At 34.7% G+C, this 22,494-nt stretch overlaps 1 protein-coding gene across 2 annotated transcripts in view; it reads left to right on the forward strand.

Moving 5' to 3' along the window:
- Window positions 1–22,494, forward strand: part of LOC127881421 (cyclin-dependent kinase 17-like) — an 88,653-nt gene that overhangs the window by 15,202 nt on the left and 50,957 nt on the right. Inside the window, exon 2 of one of the 2 annotated variants that reach the window (XM_052429295.1) lies at window positions 2,231–2,312. The exons of the other annotated variant lie outside the window; for it this stretch is intronic. The gene's annotated coding sequence lies outside the window, so the exon portion shown is untranslated. The remainder of the gene's footprint in view (window positions 1–2,230; window positions 2,313–22,494) is intronic. 2 annotated transcript variants of the gene reach the window in all.

Below are 22,494 nucleotides of genomic sequence, written 5' to 3' on the forward strand. Positions count from 1 at the left end.
AGACTGTTCCAAGCAGGTAGACTGATCCATGTGAGTAGACTGATCCACGTGGGTAAACTGTTCTATGCGGGTAGGTGGGTAGACTGATCCACGTGGGTAGACTGTTCGATGTGGTTAGACTGATCCACGTTGGTAGATTGTTCCATCTGGGTAGTCTGTTTCATGTGGATAAACTGTTCCACTTGGGTAGACCAGGGTTTTTTTACCTTATATAACAGACGCCGAATATCGTCGTCTTCCCCCACCAAACTAGGCTGTTTTTTCCCCTTTCCGGTCCAAAAAATTCCCCCCTAAAAAAAAAAATTGTTCCATGTGGGTAGACTGATTAACGTGTGTAGACTGATCCATGTGGTTAGACTGTTCCACATGAGTAGACTGATCCATGTGGGTAGACTGTTCGACGTGGGTAGACTGTTCCATGTGGGTAGGCTGTTCCATGTGGGTAGACTGATCCATGTAGGTAGACTGATCCGTGTGGGTAGACTGTTCCACCTTACAATTTGGACCAAAAATTATTCCCACTGTTAAATAATAATAAAAATTAATGTAGGCACAAAAGGCATGAATATAAAACATAATCAACACAGACACACATACCTTCTGTTGTTTATGGCAATCCTGATAATTAACTTCTTAGTGTGCATCACACTGTGTATTTTTTTTAGCTGACACTTGACATTTCCAGTAAAATGCTAATGCAGTAAAGCTTTATCGATGCCATTACCTTTGTGCAGGTATATTAGTAAGGATTGTAATGCTAGTGGTTAACCAGGTTGTATTTTAAATCAGCCCACATGAAGCAGTTAGAAGACAATAAATTACATCATGTGATCAAACATAATTTAAAAAGTTTCTGCGCTTTTATGAGGTAGACATACAAATATATTGATTTTCATTGGTAGTAAAAATTGCCTAGTTTCTTGGCAGATGTTAAACAGTGCCCGCAGTCTGTAGTGACTCACTCTTCCTTAATTTTCATGGAAACATTGTTACAAACACACTTGCAAGTGACTGAGACATAATGCTTTTTATGTCCCCCACTATAGTAGTGGGGGACATATTGTTTTTGCCCTGTCTGTTGGTCTGTTGGTTGGTTGGTCTGTTGGTTGGTTGGTTTGCGCCAACTTTAACATTTTGCAATAACTTTTGCTATATTGAAGATAGCAACTTCATATTTGGCATGCATGTGTATCTCATGAAGCTGCACATTTTGAGTGGTGAAAGGTCAAGGTCAAGGTCATCCTTCAAGGTCATAGGTCAAATATATGTGGCCAAAATCGCTCATTTTATGAATACTTTTGCAATATTGAAGATAGCAACTTGATATTTGGCATGCATGTGTATCTCATGGAGCTGCACATTTTGAGTGGTGAAAGGTCAAGGTCATCCTTCAAGGTCAGAGGTCAAATATATGTGGCCCAAATCGCTTATTTTATGACTACTTTTGCAATATTGAAGATAGCAACTTGATATTTGGCATGCATGTGTATCTCATGGAGCTGCACATTTTGAGTGGTGAAAGGTTAAGGTCATTCTTCAAGGTCAGAGGTCAAATATATGTGGCCCAAATCGCTTATTTTATGAATACTTTTGCAATATTGAAGATAGCAACTTGATATTTGGCATGCATGTGTATCTCATAGAGCTGCACATTTTGAGTGGTGAAAGGTCAAGGTCATCCTTCAAGGTCAAATATATGGGTCAAAATTGTGCATGTAATGTCACTTCTGCAATATTGAAGCTAGCAATTTTATATTTGAAATGCCTGTGTATCTCCAGGAGCTGCACATTTTGAGTGGTGAAGGGTCAAGGTCAAGGTCATCCTACAAGGTCAAACATCATATAGGGGGACATTGTGTTTCACAAACACATCTTGTTTAAAATGAAAAATCAATTTATTTTTGTGTCCACAATATTGTTATTTAAAAAAAACAAAACAAATTTCATGCATATGAATATTGATGACTTAACAGTTTGTGAAATATTTAGGATTCTTCTATTTTGTTTCAAGGATTCTTTTTCACAATCTTTGTTAGGTTTTATATCAATCTTGATATTTTTTAACAAAGGTAATTTTTTAATTCATTTCCATACTTTTAACAATAATCATAATAAATTATACAAGAAATAGACCATTAAAATATCATAATTTGTTTCACATTGTTTCTTGTCTCTCACATATAACCGTTAAGGTTTAAATGTTTACTAACCCTGCTTTTTTACATGGCAGTGGAGGGGCTGATGTTTCGGTAGCTGTGGAAGCTCAAAAATAAATATTTAGGTGGAAGCCCCCAGTCCTAAACAGAAACCAGGTACCGTACATTCGCGGCCATAAGTCTACCTCGGCCATATGTCGAGGGGTATAATGTGGCTAGAAAAACTTGGTTTTTTGCCTTGACTCTGCCATAAGTCGGGGGGTAAATTTCTTCAATATCTCGGACATGTTTAAGTGACGTTTTAGTCATGGTTCTGAGGGCTTTTGTACCGGCAGTTGACATTTTTTGGGATATTAATAATAAAAATATATTTAAAATGAAACATTCAACGTTTCAATTATTTATTATCACGAAAAATATATTGTATTGTTCAAAATCATAATAACATATCATTCATTATTTCGAACTTAATATATACTTCACAAATCAAAATTATTATCCCATTTAACGTAATAACTTTCAGCGTTTATATTATGAGCATATATTTTTGTATTCAAATGTTAGTGCTATTGATGTGAAAATTCGGTAAAATCTTGAACGCAGAAATTCATTATATGGTCAAAATAATTGTAACTTGCTCTCAAATAATCAACAACGCTTTCGCCATTATGCGTGAAACACGTGAATTTACCAACACTCGCATCGCTCGCTATTCGACTGTTACATATTCGTAAATCACGAGATACCCGAGGAATATTTTCTGCATACTGGAAAAACGTCTTTTCTAATAATACTTAGCAGATAATCGAAAGTAATTGTGTATTTTATATGTCCAATTACACTTTTTAATAATCCAGGGTGAGTGCGTAATATTATTATAATCAAACAATGAATGAAATCTTCACTCAGATAAGATCTATATATTTACGAAACGATTATGCATTAATTGTGGGACAGTTGTGAATAAATCAACGAAACCACACCTTCATCCAATCAAAAAATATACAATGTGAAGTTGAACAATAGCGATTGGTTAAAGGCGTATCCAACAATCGAGTAATTATTTTTGATTGGTCAGAAGTAGTTTGCAGCAGAACCGTTGTGCATATCATTAACGGATAACTATTTTAGGCGTTACGCAATTATAGACACATGATCGAAAGGATGCCAACACTACACTTTACACTTTGATCTTAGTCAAAAGGCCGAGAAGCGATAATTGGTGGCATAAAGACATCTGCACCTGTTGACAGTTTGTATTTACACGGATTAACTTTAAATGGGTACAAGTGTCAGCAGTCGATTTTCTATTGTTCTTAGAAGACAACGGACGATGTATCGATAGACAAATTGCTATTTTTATTTTTCGCCACTTTACAGTATTTCACAAATGTTTAATATTTTCGAAGTTATTTTTACATGTTTTTATTTGGACTTATTACGAAGATTATTGCATTAAAAACCAATGTAAACATGAGTATCGGCGGACATTTAAGTAAAAGACGAGTCGGCCTTACCGTAAACAGTCATTATTCTTCCGCTTTGGAGATTTATAACTTTAAAAAAAAGGCACAAAAATATGTTTATTTTTTATTTTTATTTAGTACCTCATCCATAAGTCGAGTTGACTTTTAAAGTCAATTTTGGGAGCGTTTTTAGGTCGACTTATGGCCGCAAATTTACGGTAAGATAGGCTGATTATCTTGGGAGATAAGCAGGCATGCTACTGTAGACCTGTAAAGCCACCTAGTGATGTTTTACAACATGTTACAAGACTCTTAGAGGAATATATTTAGTGATGTAATTAAGTAGACCGGTTATGAAGTTTCAAGAAAAGCCTGCAATTTTTAAATAAGTCTGTTTAATCAGGGTAAACATTTTTTGGAAGCATTGATATCAAACAAAAAATTGGGACATGATTTGTCCCAATTAGCACAGATACAACTGCCCAAATTACAGTCATGGTATGCCAGCATTTTTTTTATCCCAATTGGGAAAAGTACCGATACCAGCCCAGTTGGGAAAAGTACCGGTACCAGCCCAGTTGGGAAAAGTACCGGTACCAGCCCGATTGGGAAAAGTACCGGTACCAGCCCAGTTGGGAAAAGTACCGATACCAGCCCAGTTGGGAAAAGTACTGATACCAGCCCAATTGGGAAAAGTACCGGTACCAGCCTGATTGGGAAAAGTACCGGTACCAGCCCGATTGGGAAAAGTACCGGTACCAGCCCAATTGGGAAAAGTACTGGTACAAGCCCTATTGGGGAAAAAAAGCGTGAAAAACCCTGAAATTTGGAAAGTTTGCGTCGTGAAGTCTTCGTTGAGGGATATTGGTGTATTTGATTTTTTGCTGCCAAATACTTTCAAATTAATAACGAAGTGTTGTCAAGCTGTAAATATTATAATTACTTAGGTTCAAGCCTGCATAGAGCTGCATACTAAAATGTTGCATTTAATAAAAAATTAATATATATATATATACATATATGTATGTCTGTCTGTGTATCTGGTTGTTCACACACCTTTCTCCCTATATATATATATATATATATATATATATATATATATATATATATATATAGTAATATAAGTAAAATGTAATAATCCAGATTGTGAATATTATATAATAAAAGTAAAAATACGTGTCTGGGATTTTAAATATATATTGATTTAGCCTATCTGGGATTTTAAATATATATTGATTTAGCCTGTCTGGGATTTTAAATATATATTGATTTAGCCTGTCTGGGATTTTAAATATATATTGATTTAGCCTGTCTGGGATTTTAAATATATATTGATTTAGCCTGTCTGGGATTTTAAATATATATTGATTTAGCCTGTCTGGGATTTTAAATATATATTGATTTAGCCTGTCTGGGATTTTAAATATATATTGATTTAGCCTGTCTGGGATTTTAAATATATATTGATTTAGCCTGTCTGGGATTTTAAATATATATTGATTTAGCCTTTAGCCTTTAGGCTAAATCAATATATATTTAAAATCCCAGACACGTGTTTTTACTTTTATTATATATATATTTGAAAAACCTTTAATTGGGATTTTTTTTACAGCAATTTGGACATTTGTAGTTTTTTCATAATTTGGAAAGTGCCGTTTATGGTACTTTATAAAGAAGGAAAAAATCGCTTTAATCTTTATCATGTGTGGAGAAATGTTAAAATGATTGATGTAATTCTGTCAATTATTTTCTCAAAAAATCACAGCATTTTCTAACAAAATCAGACTCTTTATTATGCTTTTCAATCGAAAAAGATAATACAGATATAACGAATGGAAAAACAAATTACAAAAATAATAATTGAACCAAGCATGAATACATGGTTTGTTATGGCTGCAGAGATACACAGCTTCAATTAAGCCACGATGTGGGAAAACAGGGTTTAATGCATGTGCCTAAATAGTAGTCCTTGCAGTCCATTCAGTCTAACCTGGGACAACACTTTGTTGGGACTGGATTTTCATTTAGAAGTGACTTCCTTTATATGAATAATATCAGTAAGTGTTGTCCCAGATGAGCCTGTGGAGACTGGGCAGGCTTATCTAGAACAATTTTTATGCACATGCATTAAGCCCTGTTTTCCCAGAGCGTGGCTCAATTTTTGCTTGGAAACTATCACATCTCTATGCAGAGGTTGATGATATACAAGTTGTAAACAAATAATCCATCCTTTTTTACCAAGAATAAATTGAACTCCTCGCATGATATTGATTCATTTTAAAATTATCATGCTATTGGTTTGCTTGAAATGGTGAACAGGTGATGTCCGTGTTCAGTTTTTGCCAACATTTTCGAAAAAGTCACTATGTTTATTCTCTTGGAATAAACCAGGAATAATTGTTATTATTAATTATGAAATTAATCTGTTCACAAACCTGTTAAATTCACCTACTTAAGCTTTTTCAAACAGATTTTATATAATCTGTCAATAAGTCTATTTGTGGTTGAATATTCTTTCAATTAATGAGCTTAAGGTTGTTTGTGAAATTGTCAGCTCATAGCTAATAGTTGAATTTAACTTGGTAGTGCAGTCAGGCATTGTTTATTTGTTTGTGTGGAAAAAGTGCCCGCTATCTGGAATTCACGCAACATTGAATTACTCATTTTATATTCAGTTAGTAGGAGTAATTCAGGTTTAATGAATTCTTATCGTATCATGCCCAACATCAAAAGGGTTTCTTCCTGATGTTTTTCTGAAAATAATTTAGATAAGATCATATTTAGTTTTTGTAATGTCTTTGAGATATCATGTAATTGTGAGGGGCAAATAAATTTGCTTCTGCTATTTTGCCATACACTGGGAATTTGTTGGTTTTATTTTAAAGTTTATGTTACCCATGTTATTTGCGCGTGTGGGGTATGATGCATTCCTTGAAATGCAGTCAACATGCAAAAATGCATTCCCATTATTATCCCCTGCCACAGGCGGAGCGATATTGTTTTGGCGTTGTCCGTCCATCTGTTAATAACGGAGTTATGGCCCTTTGTATCTTGAAAAATGCTTTTTTGAGTGTCAAATATAACACTTTTGTGTCCAGAAGCATATTTGCGGGGGATATCAATTCAACGAATTTGCTTGTTTATTCCATGCTTTCATGTTTTGACTAAAAAAAACTGAAAACCCTACCTTCTTACTTCAGTTTAAAAGTGAAAGTAGATTAACATAAATTAAGTGCAATTATTTTACTAAATCTGAATACTGTTATTCATTTTAAACTTAAATCTTTTGGAAAATAATTATGAACATTTTTCAAAGCATTAGATATGCTGTTCTTTTACATTGCTAACTTTTAATTTACAATGGAGCAGCCATTTACATTTTGTCTTTCCTGGAATCCTAACAGTGTGCCTGCCATTTTGTTTCTTTAAATTTTACAGAAAGCAATCGTTTGCTTTTTGTGTTAAAAACAAATTAAACAACTATTAAATTTACCAAACAAATTACTGAAAATAGTTATGGGATTTACTTTTAAACCATATGTGATTAGTAAACATGCATTACATTTCTTCAAAAAAGTAATGTTGATGAATTTGTAACCAAATGTACAGTCAAGTTATAACTAGGTGTAAATAAAAATGGTGGGCCAAGTTGAAAATTGTGTTCTCAAAGTTTCGAACTCAGCTATATTCTGATTTCAGCTTTAATAAGGTTATGAAATAAAAAGATCTACATTACATGTAAGTTCCATTAACCCATTTATGCCTAGCAACTAGAAAAATGCCTTGGCAAACAGCGTATACCCAGATGAGACGCCGCATGATGCGGCTTCTCATCAGGATCTGCGCTGTTTGCTTAAAGGAATTTCTGTAAGAAATATTCTAAATATAGAAATAAATATACTAGACATCCCTAATTTTGGAAATAAATTGATCCGATTTAGAAGGATGTGAGAGTCCACTAGGCATAAATGGGTTAAAGTGACAGGAATTGGATTATAAAGAGCATACAGGTAATGATGTCAAATAAAGATTTATTAGAAAAGTTACCAGCAAGTGGAGGACAAATGACAAGATTTGGCGGATATATGGTCTCAACATGGGCCAGGTTACCTATAGTTTGACCGGATATATCTGGTCGCATCACTGCGATGGTAAATTAAACAGCATTTAGACCCACTGAAACTGGATTAGTTGCATCAGGTGCTATTAAGTATTATACATGCCAATCTGTCATGAAACTTGTAGTCAATGGCCAAGAGATTAAAAAGGAAGGGCAGGGCCTCAGAACAGCAAGGCAGAGGCCCTTCCATTTAGGCCTAGCTGAAGCACTGGTAATCTTTTACGGGCCTTCTTTGAGAATAACTGGCCATCTGTCAAAAACAGCCAACAATGGAAAGCATATTTCACTCCTAAAGCCATTTTGCACCTGTGTACAGGAGTCATGAGACAGTCATTTCAAGGTGAGGAAAGTAAAAACTCAAATAAATGTGCATTGTTGTCTTTTATCTCAGACACGGCTGAAGTCATACGCCATAGTATGTGCGCGTGACAAAAACAATTGATCTTTATGGCTGATAAGGTGTCAACAGTAACAAATAGCTAGAGAGTATTGTTATTAGCATGCAATACAATTATTAGTGATCGTCAATTGTGAAAAAACAGACATTCAATTGCAACTTATGTAACAAACTTTTTGCACTTATGCAAGTGGATTTATTTTTACGGAAAGATCATGTTCAATATCCAGGGGAAAGGCTAACACCACATGCTATTGGCAAAGCCCGATACCTGAGATGCTTTTTAGGTTGTTTGAATGAAAATGCTATTTCTGTGATGTTTGTGTACAAATTAATTTTATACAAGTGTTTGCTGTCTGTTTCTTGTAATTAGAACGATACTGTTATTTTGTACTTTCCGTTTATAACGGCTATCATGACATGATGCCAATGACACTTGAAAATCATTATTAAAAACGAGAGAGCTGATGGCGTTGAAAGTCTATTTGCAAGATACAGGAAGTTTCTGCTGAAGTAAATGTTAAAGGATTAGTTGTCTGAATGAAAATGTAAAAGGCTATCAAAAAGATTTTTTTATGAAGAACAAGATTATTGCCAAGCAATACAAGTCCCCTCCTTGCATGAAGCAGAAATATAATAGTCTCCCTGTGTTTTCAAGGGACATAATTCTTTTAAGTTTGCCTTGTAGATGGTAATTTTCTAGAAATAACTCGCTTTTGCCAATAACAGAATCGTTTTACGAACGAAATTTGTTTTAGTTTCTAAGAACGTTTTTTCACGTAAGACGGTCTTAGAAAAAATCACTTAAAATGGTGTAAGCAATGTTCTTGGAAGAAAATGTTAGAAAAATGTTTCTAAACGAAAAATTGTAAGAATTACGAATACTAAATTAAATATCTATTTCGTCTGCCCAAAATCAGGGAAGGCTTGGAAAAGGAAAACCGTTTCCCCTGTGATTTTGAAATGCGGTATTACAAAAGCTTATTTGCATTGCAAATAGACTAAAAACTATCTTCCAACGAACGTAATACAAACTGTTAGATAAACTGAATGAGCAAGATGCATGAGTAAACAACAATATTATCGTTGACAAAGTAATTAGTTTAATAGTGGATATGAATTTAAATCAATTTATAAGAAATTAATTTGTATTATTCAAAAGAAATAATGCGTGTGCTTATGATACATTATTGTTTACATTACACTGTGTGCAAGCAACTGGGTAGGGTAACAACCTGGTAATACTACCAATTGACCAACCATCTGAAAAATGGTCACTTGAGAACAAAGGTCACCAGAGTGTCTTTAAAGTTCACTTTGATCATTTCCCTTGACCGACCGCTGTTCTCGGGTTGGACTGTATTGTAAATTGGATTTTCTATTCAGTTTTGAAAAAAGGCCATAGCATGGAAACACCCAAGCTGTCGAGTGGAGGGCAGGAAATATCAACATGAAAAGACAGAGTGTTGGGCTGAAGAACAAGGACCTAAATTAGGTCAAAGTTCAAGGTTATTATTTACAGCTTGAGTCAAATTTAGGAAATACTGGAAACTAAAGGACATAAATATGTCTTTCATGAATGAATGTTTATTTTGCAAGGCTTTTCTAAATTAATTAGCATTATTCGCAGTGTCACGTGCAAGAAGAAGGTCCCTTGTTCAAAGATAAAGGTCAAATTGAATTTTAAAGGTCAAATTTTGGAAATTTTGTACGCCGTGGATTACTTTGTCCAGAATAGATGGATTTTCTTGTGGAGACCGAGTGTCATGTGAAAGAACCAGGTCACTAAGGTCGACATCACAAATCAAGGTCAAAGGTGAAAATGGCAGATTTGGGATTTTAAAATACATTGAAAGAAATTGCAACCAAACACACTTTAATCAAGTCCCAAGGTTGAAGGTCAAGGTTACAATTTTAAGGTTAAGGGGAGATAAGAATAATCTATTGGGACTTACATCTGAATCTTAACCTGAATTCACTGACAGAGATTTCTTTGCCCTTATGGATAAGACCAAATAATAGTTATAAAATCAACCAAGTAAGCCCTGACGGGAAAGCAAGCTTTTATCCAGTGCAATTAATTTGTGAAATGAAGTGTTTGTTGTGCAGACCTGTCTGGAGTGAATCCTGAAAACATTTGTAAGCAAATTATCAGTTAACTTTTGCCCATGCTTGATCTGGAATCTGATGGTAGAATAAAACGCATGAAACCCATGGATCTATGAGCTAGGAGCAAACTGTAATATCTGCTTAACAATTTAATATGTCAGGTAAAACAGTTTCACGCTCAAATTGTTGCCTTGAAAAAAGATAACTTCTTTCTGAGATAGATTAGGCTTATCATGATGACCTATTTGAGAGATTCAGCAACTAACATCTAGTGTAGATAGTCATTGCCATCAGTATATTGATGATTAAGATAAGACAATTTATTTGAGAGCTGGTTTGATTTTTAGCATAGGTGCAACGCACCTATGCTTAAGGTATATACGACATTTCGAAAACCCACATCGATCGGTTGTCCATTTTGAAGCCTTACCTGATCAAAAATCAGACGAAATATCTATTTAATTTAGTATATGGTAATTCTTACAATATTTTTTTTGGAAACGTTTTTCTAACGTTTTCTTCCAAGAATATTGCTGCCACCGTTTTTAGTGAATTTTTTTAAGACCGTTTTACGTGAAAAAACCTCCTAAGAAACTAAAACAAATTTCGTTCGTAAAACAATTCTGTTCTTGTTAATAGTGACCTCACACCTAATTTCTATTTCCTTTGTTTACTGTTCTGTGAGAGGTCAAATGTTTACATAACTGAATTCATAAGGCCCTGGTTTAAGGATATGTAACATTTCATCGGTTAATTATAAATAGAAATTAAAACATATTCTCAGCAGGAAGTGGGGCATAAAGCACTTTTATTCTTTGAAAATGTGTAAAAAAATGGCGGAGTACGATGAATGTCTTCTGATTAATGACATGGATTCTGACCTGCCTTTCTATGGATTGGATGAAGTAGAGTTTGAAAGTAATAGAGATGTGTGAATTGAAGTTAAAATGATTTACTTTGAGCCAGAAATTAACGTTACGAGTAGAGCTAACGGTTTAAATGTGGCATCGGATTTAATGGATTCGCGCAAATTTTTGACGAGTGTTGTGTCTGTAAAATATTAAATGGAAAGCTGTAAATGTCGGAAAAGAAAACGGATGGTTGCATAATGGTATGCGTGAAATAATGTAATTCTACGTATTTATTTTCATAGTTATGTCATTTTGTAACCATTCACATTCGTCACTATTTGGAATTCCCGTTTCTAAAAATAGAACAATTTGGTAACAAGGGGGGCGACTCGTGATATCAGCAATCGTTAAGGTTACAATATACTAAATAATCGAGTCATGAAGGACTGTAATCTCTTAACAAATCATCATATTTTTCTCGAAGGCATGTTATACACTTTAGACTGTTGTTCTGGTTTTATCGTTTGGAGATATTTATAGGGTAAGCATAGGTGTTCACTACTAAATCCCTGAAATAGGATAAAGTTGGAGATTAAAGTAAAAAATGGCACTGCAAACGGTAACAATCCACTAGAAAACGGCCGAAAAAAAGGCGCATAAACAGTCGATTTTGATTTGAGTCAAATTCTTTTTTGGTTTGAACATGACATATCTTTTTTATTGCTTAAATCGATTCAGCTAAGAATGCCCGTCAAGAAAAGGTATGGTTATGGGGGTCTCTATGTGCAAAATGTTGTATTTATTTTCGCTCAAAGTTGTCGCTTTTACATCGAAACATATAAGGAAACTATTTAGTATATTTTGACCTAAACATTTACTTCAGCAGCAACTTCCCTGTATCTTGCAGGGTCGTGCCACATAACTTGTGTAAGGGTTTATATCCATTCATGCTACCGCTTTAATAAAGCCTTCGTCCTTTGTGTTCAATTCGTTTTCCTTATTCAAGAAGGAGCTCAAACCAGTTAAAGATCTGATTATTAGAACACAATGATTATGGTTCTCTCATTCTTTTATTTGCTTCCATGTATTCAAGTTTCTGTAAACTTCTAGGAACTATTTTTATGTGGGAGTAAATTTGTAATGAACTCAAAGAATCCAGGTACTCAGATCAATAAATAAAGCCAAAGAGGAAATATGACCCAAAAGCAGAACTTGATTCATGTGGGGAATTGTCAGGTGTATTATCAGGTGTTCACACAGCATCTCAACATAGCTTTCTGGACTCCACTGTGCTATTGTAAGGTTGAAGATTTTTAAGTGTAAGTTATTTTGTGTCACTTCTTAAGGCATGATTTTAACTCCCCTGGGCATTTAGTGCTCATCGTGAAATTTAAGTATACTGTGTTGTCGGAATGTGCGTGTGTGCGTCCGTCTGTTTTCTTATAACGACTTAACCTCGTTAACTGCTGGGCAGATTGAATGAAACCTAAGTGGAATGATGGTTACGGGTGTCCCTAAGTGGAATGATGGTTACGGGTGTCCCTAAGTGGAATGATGGTTACGGGTGTCCCTAAGTGTAATGATGGTTACGGGTGTCCCTAAGTGGAATGATGGTTACGGGTGTCCCTAAGTGGAATGATGGTTAGGGGTGTCCCTAAGTGGAATGATGGTTACGGGTGTCCCTGAGTGGAATGATGGTTACGCGTGTCCCTTTTTCAAAGTTGTTCAAATCATTACAGTCAATAATTATTGCATATATAGGTAAACAGAGTTATAAATAAAAACTTAAAAAATCTCTAAAACCACATGATTTTATATTTGCTGTGTACAATCTTCTTGTGGTTCCATATTACAATGAAATAAATGAATGCCATCATCTAAGATAGAACTGATTTCACTCTTGAAGTTTTAATCCCATCTTCACAAAACTCGATAAAAGTATTTGATGTTATAATCTCTGAGCCGAGTTTGATGATCCACCAAATAGCTTTAAAACTGCACTAATTTACTACTTGAGGTAGTAAAATGGTAATTTTTAACTCATTTGTCCAATTTTTCATGTATCCAAAGTTGGTTTATATCTCAAGATCAATTAAACATAAAGAGGACTTGACTGCTTAAGTTGACAAATCATCAATATCATTTCATTTTGTAATCCGAACATCCATGGCTTTGCTACTAAAATTGTAAGCTTTCTTGCAGTTATTTTACCTTGCAAAAACCCCTGCTTCCTCGAAAACAGAAGGCCGTACAGTTCTCATGGAGAGATTACTGATAGAATGTCAAGATAAGGATGACCTAAAACTGTTTGAAAAACCATGAATGAATGAAATATCCTCCAGGAGTAAGAGATGTCTGAGTGCCAGACCGTTTATAGATTTTAAGGAAGCTATTGACTAACTTTCCAGTCATGTCAAATGTTATTTCTGAACTCGTGTTTCTTTGGGTTGTTTTCTTTGTGAATGGATTGCGAGTCAATAAGAGGAACATTTGAAATAGTGGGCTATTGATGTTTGTGGCGGTTTAGTTGGTCTGAAACTGTGCTTGATCCTTGTGAGGAATTTGTTTAATTGATTTGTATATTTGTGTACATTATGGACATAGTGCGAAGCCTATGATACCTATGAATATATTTACATGTAAATGTGAGATTGGATATGTATGTGTGAAGTTAAAGACATGAAAGAAAAAATTGCATTAAAGTTATTTTGGAATGTAAACCTGGCTGGGGTCAAGAACATGCGTTATCGTGAAAACATATAGGAGTGGCCTCCAGATAGATAGCGCTTCATGGAAATATATACATTACTGGAAACCTATTCCAAAGGTGGCAGTTTTGTAGGCATATTGATGAAAACAATCCGAATTTGTAGGCATATTGATTAAACCAATCAGAATTTGTTAGACAAAGAAGGCTTGGAAGTGTTTTGTGATTTGATTAATTTTTTCATGACAAAACCCAATGGAAGGTAATTGTGACTGAATGGTTATAACTATTAGTAAAACCCAATGGAAGGTAATTGTGACTGAATGGTAATAACTATTAGTATGAGGCAAGTTGCTTTATGGGAATTTATTCAAGAAATTAGTTTGCATTTGTGGATGCAAGGAAAGAAATATTAGTTTTGCGTATTTTAATGAGAAAAACATTTGCTATGACGATGGAAGCGTGTTTTAATGTGTTGATGCTGATTGAGATCAATGTGTGAATCAGTTTTCATGAGTGGATTAGAGTAGTTTTGTTTTCATAATTTAATTAAAGTAGAAATGACATAAACCTTTTAACATTAACATTAATGAATGCAGAAGAGATCTTACACAAACATTGACTATTTGCAACAAATCCTCAAAACTTATTGTGAAAGGGGTGATTCCATCTATGAAAACTCATTTTAATATTTTTTTTTGGTCATTGGCGTGAGCAAATATCCTTTAATCATATACATTTTTTAAGTCTATTAAATTTTGTGATTTAAGTCAAGCTCACTTACACGTTTTGCTGTACCTTTTTCATACAAATTTTTTCTCATACATTTCCATTGTAAACTGCCTAAAATTTAAGCAATCGTCTATTTGAAATAAAAATAACTGAAATTGTGATCAGAGGGGGAAATCACGTGACAAACAATTAAGATGGTGACATCAATTTTGAGACAGGTATTTATTGCCGTTTTATACCCTTCATTTCTTTTATGAATTGTTAACATGCCGCTCACTATCCAGCCATATCAGCAAGAGAATCATAAGCCTTTATTTTGTAATAGCATTCGCTCTTTATCTTGAGTTTACTCCCTTCAAAATTTCTTAGCGGGTTGACCAAGTTACATCACTAAGAAAATTTGTAGCATGAAAAGTTGAGATTGAAAGCAAATTTTAATACGAAATAAACGTTTATCACTTTCTTGCTGATTATGGCTCAGGAAAGTGAACGGCATTTAAACAACTAATATAAGTAAAAACGGGTATTTATTTAATGCTTTCCGGTGGTTTATAGAGAAATATCAGTGAAATAAAACTGGTATTTCACTGTTTTAAACAGTGAAAAATAACAGTGAAAAATATTGATATTTTTCACTGTTTTATTGAGAAATGACGTCATTTTTTAACGAAATGACGTCATAAAACTAGCGAAATTATGCAGTTAAACTCTTTTACAATGTAAATAAACCATGAAAAAAGCATAAAATAAAAAGAAAATTTGTTGGATTCGATGGAATATTTGTGCCACTCGTGAAAATATTATTTTATATGATAACTCGTGAAATAAAATAGATATTCCACCGAATCCAACAAATATCCTCTATGCAATGGTAAAAAATACCTGTCTCTCAGCATGGTCACTGCCATCTTGTGTGTCACGTGCTTACCCGCTCTGGCGATTGCTGTCAGTAAGTAAATAGCGTTTGGAATGACAAAATGGTTAGGAATTGCATTAACCTTGAATAAATTGTCTAAGAAATGTTAGCCTTGTTCTGGGAAAACTGGGCTTAATGCATGTGTGTCAAGTGCGATGACTCTTAATGCATGTGTGTCAAGTGCGATGACTCTTAATGCATGTGTGTCAAGTGCGATGACTCTTAATTTATATGTCTAAAAAAAAGTAATATCTAGCTCACATAAACCCTGAAGCTATCTTAAAATTCAATTCTAAAATGCTTTAAATGTGTTGCGCAATAGACAAACTATCAAAACTACAAAACATAATGAGCAAAACTTCACTTTAGTGGCCATGAAGTTTATACGAGACTCCTCCTAGGAAAACTGGACTCAATGCATGTGTGTTAAGAGTCTATGTCAATTTATTAAGCATTAAAGGAAATAGGGCATAAATCACTTGATTTGCTCTTCTTACTTGTTTATGCTTAAATGTATGAAGGAACTTCTGTTAATGCAATTTGGTAATTTGGGAATTTCCTTTGACTACAATTTTGAAAGTCTCTGAGACTTCCATGACAACAGTTTTGGAAGTTCTGGAACCTCTGTACCTGCAATTTAAGAAGTTCTTGAACTTCCATAACTGCAATTTTTGAAGTTCTGAAACTTTCTTCACTGGAATTTTGGAAGTCCTGAGACACAAACTGGGAGGGAGTTACTCTCAAACTTTCCTCCATTCAAGCTTTGGTAGAGGTCAACGACCCCCGAGTTGTTCCTTAATGAAAGCTCTGGTAAAAGTCAAAACTCCCAAGTTGTCCTTTAATGAGAGCTCTTCCCAAATAATGCAGGCAGTTACTCAACTGTAAGCAGATTTTATTGAACCGGAAAACACTAAAAGAAATCAGTTTGATCTACAAAATCTGTAAGCGTCCTAGCTCCTAGCGTCTTTTAAGATAAGCAATACCTTCGGTTTTGATATCAACATTTTGGTTTCTGCATTTACTCAGAAAAAAGCAGATCTTGTCATGTGTAAATAGAAGTTTGTGCAGGGTGTGATATGGTGATTCCTGATAAAAATATGGATCATTTTTTCATAAGGTCCTACAAAGTGCTATGTATGAAATCACATTTAAAGCTGCATTCACTTTATATGCAGTTTTATGCATTAAACACATTTAAAGCTGCATTCACTTTATATGCAGTTTTATGCATTAAACACATTTAAAGCTGCATTCACTTTATATGCAGTTTTATGCATTAAACATAGTTAAAGCTGCATTCACTTTATATGCAGTTTTATGCATTAAACACATTTAAAGCTGCATTCACTTTATATGCAGTTTTATGCATTAAACACATTTAAAAATGCATTCACTTTATATGCAGTTTTATGCATTAAACACATTTAAAGCTGTGTTCACTTTATATATTGCAGTTTTATGCATTAAACACATTTAAAGCTGTGTTTGCAGGTATCTTGAAATATCATGCATTGAAAAAAAAAAAGTTTAAAGCTGCATATTAAAACTCAAGATGAAGAATGAAGTACATGTAACTGGATTTTTTTAATTTATTAGCTGATTTTAAATTAACTGAGCAAAAACGCAAACCATACAACGACATATCACTTCTAACACCAGTCTGCCTACCTTAAAGGTCAAAGGTCAAATATGGAAAAAAAGAAGTTACAAATTCCTGTCACCGGCATTTACTGATGGATTTTAAAATAACTTGGGAGAAATTTCAACTTTCATAAGGCCATGTGTCATGTGTAACACTCATCGCCCTACTTTAAAGGTCAAGGTCTAACTAACGGGTGAAAAGTCATATTTAGCCATTAAAGAGATTGTCTGGGGGCCGTTTTATAAACGATTGAATGACCATGTTAACTTATGAGAGAATTTCGTAATTATGCCCCCCTTCGAAGAAGAGGGGGTATATTGCTTTGCTCATGTCGGTCTGTCGGTCGGTCTCAAGAACGCTTGGGCTTAGGATCATGAAACTTCATAGGTACATTGATCATGACTCGCAGATGACCTCTATTGATTTTGAGGTCACTAGGTGAAAGGTCAAGGTCACGGTGACCAGAAATAGTAAAATGGTTTTTGAATGATAACTCAAGAACGCATACGCCTAGGATCATGAAACTTCATGGGTAGATTTATCATGACTTGCAGATGAACCCTATTGATTTTGAGGTCACTAGGTCAAAGGTCAAGGTCACGGTGACCCGAAATAGTAAAATGGTTTCTGGATGATAACTCAAGAACGCATACGCCTAGGATCATGAAACTTCATGGGTAGATTGATCATGACTCGCAGATGACCCCTATTGATTTTGAGGTCACTTAAGGTCAAAGGTCAAGGTCATGGTGACCCGAAAAAGTAAAATGGTTTTCGGATGATAACTCAAGAACGCATACGCCTAGGATCATGAAACTTCATAGGTAGATTGATCATGACTTGCAGATTACCCCTATTGATTTTGAGGTCACAAGGTCAAAGGTCAAGGTCACGGTGACCCGAAATAGTAAAATGATTTTCGGATGATAACTCAAGAACGCTTAGGCCTAGGATCATGACACTTCATAGGTACATTGATCGTGACCCGCAGATGACCCCTATTGATTTTCAGGTCACTAGGTCAAAGGTCAAGGTCACAGTGACAAAAATCGTATTCACACAATGGCTGCCACTACAACGGACAGCCCTTATGGGGGTCATGCATGTTTTACAAACAGCCCTTGTCTTAATAAGCAGATGAACTAGCTCGCTATGCTCGTCAAATATATACGGCACTAGAGATGCTAATGTAAGTAATTAAGTACTAAAAAATTTATAAAAATATGATATGGACTTAAGCAATTATGCATCTTCGAAAAATGTATCGTATTGTAAATGTGTATTACGATGTTTTTTGAAAGGGTCCCCTGGACTTTAAATTTAAATTCATTATTCAATTTTAAAATATCTTGCCACCAATGACCACCATGAAATGACAACATGTTCTGTAAATCGCCCATATCCCTACCTCAAAGGTCAAGGTCACACTTAGAGGTCAAATGAAACATTTGGCCATAAAGCCTTCTTTTCATTAGTTTAGTTTTGAGACAAAATTGGACTGTTGGGAATCCAGGTCCTATGGACACATGCCTTGTTTTGAAATGTTGGCGTTAGATTTATTGGTCCAATGTCCCGTTTTGCTAATTGGTTGTATGGCCCTTTATAGCATCAGTGATTATTTGTTGTCAAACCTGTTGATGTTTTATTCATAGCTAGGTCTTTATAATGCCTCTTAAAAACATAAATACACATGTATACATTAATTTTAATTGATGTTTTGTTTATTTGTGCAATATTAGTCTTTCAAAGCATCATGCATTTGTTGTGTATGTAGATGTTTAACTGATTGTTGTTAATGTCCCTTTAACTCACTGGTGTTACATGTATAGCCCTTGAAGCATCAATTAACATTTGAGTCGCGTTCTGAGAAAACTTGGCTTAATGCATTTGCGTAAAGTGTCGTCCCAGATTGGCCTGTGCAGTCCACACAGGCTAATCAGGGACGACACTTTCTGCTTTTATGGTATTGTTAGTTTCAAGGAAGTCCCTCCTTACCGAAAATCAATTTTAGGCGGAAATTGTCATCCCTGATTAGCCTGTGCAGACTGCACTGGCTAATATGGGACAACACTTTACGCACATGCATTAAGCCCAGTTTTCCCAGAACAAGGCTCATTTGTTTTCACAACTCTTCATAAACTGCAGCTTCTGTTCAAGTTTAATACCCAGTGGCTGACTGATTATTCAATTAATGGGTTGCAAGGCTAATGCTTGTGTTCTGTATGATTGAAGGGCATGTTTTATAAAACAACAAACAGTGCGTAAAAAAAGAGTGAAATGGATGTTTTCTGAAACTCCAGTTAATGTGTAAAAAAGTATAAAAAGGAAATGATAGTTAAATAAAGCTGAAGCTGTGAATGCTGGAATGGAGGCAAAAATGGCTTCACTTTTTACACGTGGAAACAGTTTGAAAAAAGTGAGTGGTGGTGGTACATGTAGATACAAACCGGCGGACAGCATGGAGTATAAGCGTGAACGTAGTGTCAGATTGAGTCCTGAAGTATCTGTACAGCATAAGGTAAACAAACAATTTTCTTTGACATTAATTTTAATCCCTTCATGGGGTAAGCAACACTGCTTGTTTTTGAGTTGCAGATTGAAGCTTCAGAGACGTAATTGCTTCAAATGTTTTAACTAAAAATGAGGTGTTGTGGGCATCTTGCTGTTGGTATTTTATATTTTCATATTTTATTAGTGAATTAATCTATATTTAACTGTCCATTTGTCAATATTTTATTGGTGAATAAATACATATTTCTTTGGTGAATTAATCAATACTTTAAAATTGGTGAATTAATCAACATTTCTGTCTGTTTAATTGGTGAATTCATCAAGATATTATTAGTGACATGTGTTTAATCGACGAATTCATCAATATGTTATTGGTGAAATAATCATTGTTTTATTGATGTATTAGCACAATTTGATGAGAACATTCCATGTTTAAATCAACAAAACTGAACAAAATTACTGATTTGGAAACTTCTTTGTCTGGTGCATCCTAGAAAAATGATGATTCATTCAATTCAAGCCCGACTTGTCTCTAATTAAATTCAGTCTCAAAATCTTGGCAAAATCTTAACCAAGTTTCCACACAAACCCTCAACATATGAATCATTCTTAATTTAGTAAAACCGCCTGGGAGAAAGCATGGCTACAACAAAGAAAAGGAAAGAAAAACATGCATTGCCTTTAAGACAGATGTTGAATATCCAGGGGTAAAATTGTAATGCTGTGGTAGAAGTTATAGGATTATAATTACCATGATGACTTGTGTTATCTTTTGCTAGACATAATACATTGGCTGATAAAATTCTGCATTATGTGGTATTATACAGATGTACACTGTATGTTCATAGGGCCCTTGGTGTTAAGTTTAAGGATGATGAGTATCCCAACACATCTTGTACTGTGAAGACATGGAGGTGGAGTGGGAGTAACTGAAGTGTTACATGTACATACCCCTTACCACTTAGATATGTATTGTACTGTGAAGACATGGAGGTGGAGTGGGAGTAACTGAAGTGTTACATACCCCTTTACCACTTAGATATGTATTGTACTGTAAAGACATGGAGGTGGAGTGGGAGTAACTCCAGGGTTCCCTCTGGGCTTTAAAAAGTTGTCGCCACCTACTTTCGCCAAATTTAAAAAGTTGTCGCTACACTGGGGCTACATTTGGGCAATGAAGATCATGTTGTTATAATACGAACAAAAACTGAGCATTTTACAGTATGTTAAAGGAATTGATTTAATAACAGTATTGTTAATAATAACAACACATTTAACATTGGTCATAAAATAAAGGCACATTCAATCAGTTGTAGGTCTTGTTGATTGACAACTTTTTAGCAGCCTGAATATGTTGCCACAGCTTGGGTGCTACAGCAGCTTTCTGGTTATCTGAAAGTACAAAAAGGGAAATACAATATTAATACATGTATAATACTAATAATCATTAATTAATGTATAGTATATAAATAATATGAATGTGTGCTAGCATATGACCTACCACATAGAGCTCATAACACAACAGTCAAATAAAATAAGCATTTGTGTATATCAAAATGTCAAATTTATTTAGTTTCGAAGATATAAAGAGTTCACACAACATTGATTGTGTGTTGGAAATCATATTGAAGGAAATGAAATTCTGATTGACAACTGTCTTTGTTTGCTAGCTGGTGAAAGTTAGCGGGGAAACATTTGCATTTTTGAATGAGTCTTATTATTATCAGAATCTAATGTTCACTTTCTAAAAGTCATTATACACTCTGAAATTGCCATTTTGACGAGTAAAACAGAAATATGTCACCATTTAAATAGAATCAATACATGTAAAATGTTTAATTATTTTCTATAATAACACCGATTTTTCTAAAAACAATCGATACTTACCTTTTTGATTGTCATGATTGTCAATGTAACACTCTTGAATCGGCTTCGAACACTGTGTCAAACACTTCACATTTAAGTCAATATATTTCAATGTTGTCTTATCTCTGAAGCAATAAAACTGCCGACCAATTAAGATAACTTGTAACAACACCCCAAATAATCGCAATTATCACTATTGTATGCCACTTTGCGACAGTCGCATGCTCCATTAATTTCAGCAGTGTCGCTTTCATCACAGAAATCGATTGCATAACGACTGCCGTAAAGCGGCTGATAAACAGCACGTCTTATGTCATTGGAAGGAAATATTAAGCAGAAAAAAATGCAGATTTTCGAAAATTGGTCGCCAGTATATTGATTTTGTCGTCATTGGGGCCAATGGCGATCGACAGCGGGAATCCTGAACTCAAGTGTTATATCAGTGCTCCAGCTAGGCCTAAATGGAAGGGCTCCCTGCGCTGCCCCTTCAAAGTCCCGCCCTCCCCTTTCAAAGTCCAGCCCTACCCTTTCAAGGTCTCACCCTGCCCTTTTATTTCTATTTTGTTGAGACATATCAGAATTTATTAATTTTGTATTACATTGATATTTATTTATTACTCATTGTAGACATTTTATTTATTTAATAATAAAGGAAATAATATATTCTAACTAACAATTATTACTAATTACTAATATAAAAATGGGTATCGAACAGGGAGCATTTTGGAAATAGTAAAATGGTTTCCAGATGACATTGATCATAACTCGTAGATGACCCCTATTGATTTTCCGGTCACTAGGTCAAGGTCACGATGACCCGAAATAGTAAAATGGTTTCCGGATGATAACTCAAGAACGCTTAGGCCTAGGATCATGAAACTTCATAGGTACATTGACCTCAACTCGTAGATGACCCCTATTGATTTTCAGGTCACTAGGTCAAAGGTCAAGGTCACGGTGACCCGAAATAGTAAAATGATTTCCAGATGATAACTCAAGAACGCTTATGCCTAGGATCATG

This window comes from Dreissena polymorpha, chromosome 5, assembly GCF_020536995.1.
Source record: "Dreissena polymorpha isolate Duluth1 chromosome 5, UMN_Dpol_1.0, whole genome shotgun sequence".
NCBI classification, from domain to species: Eukaryota; Metazoa; Mollusca; class Bivalvia; order Myida; family Dreissenidae; genus Dreissena; species Dreissena polymorpha.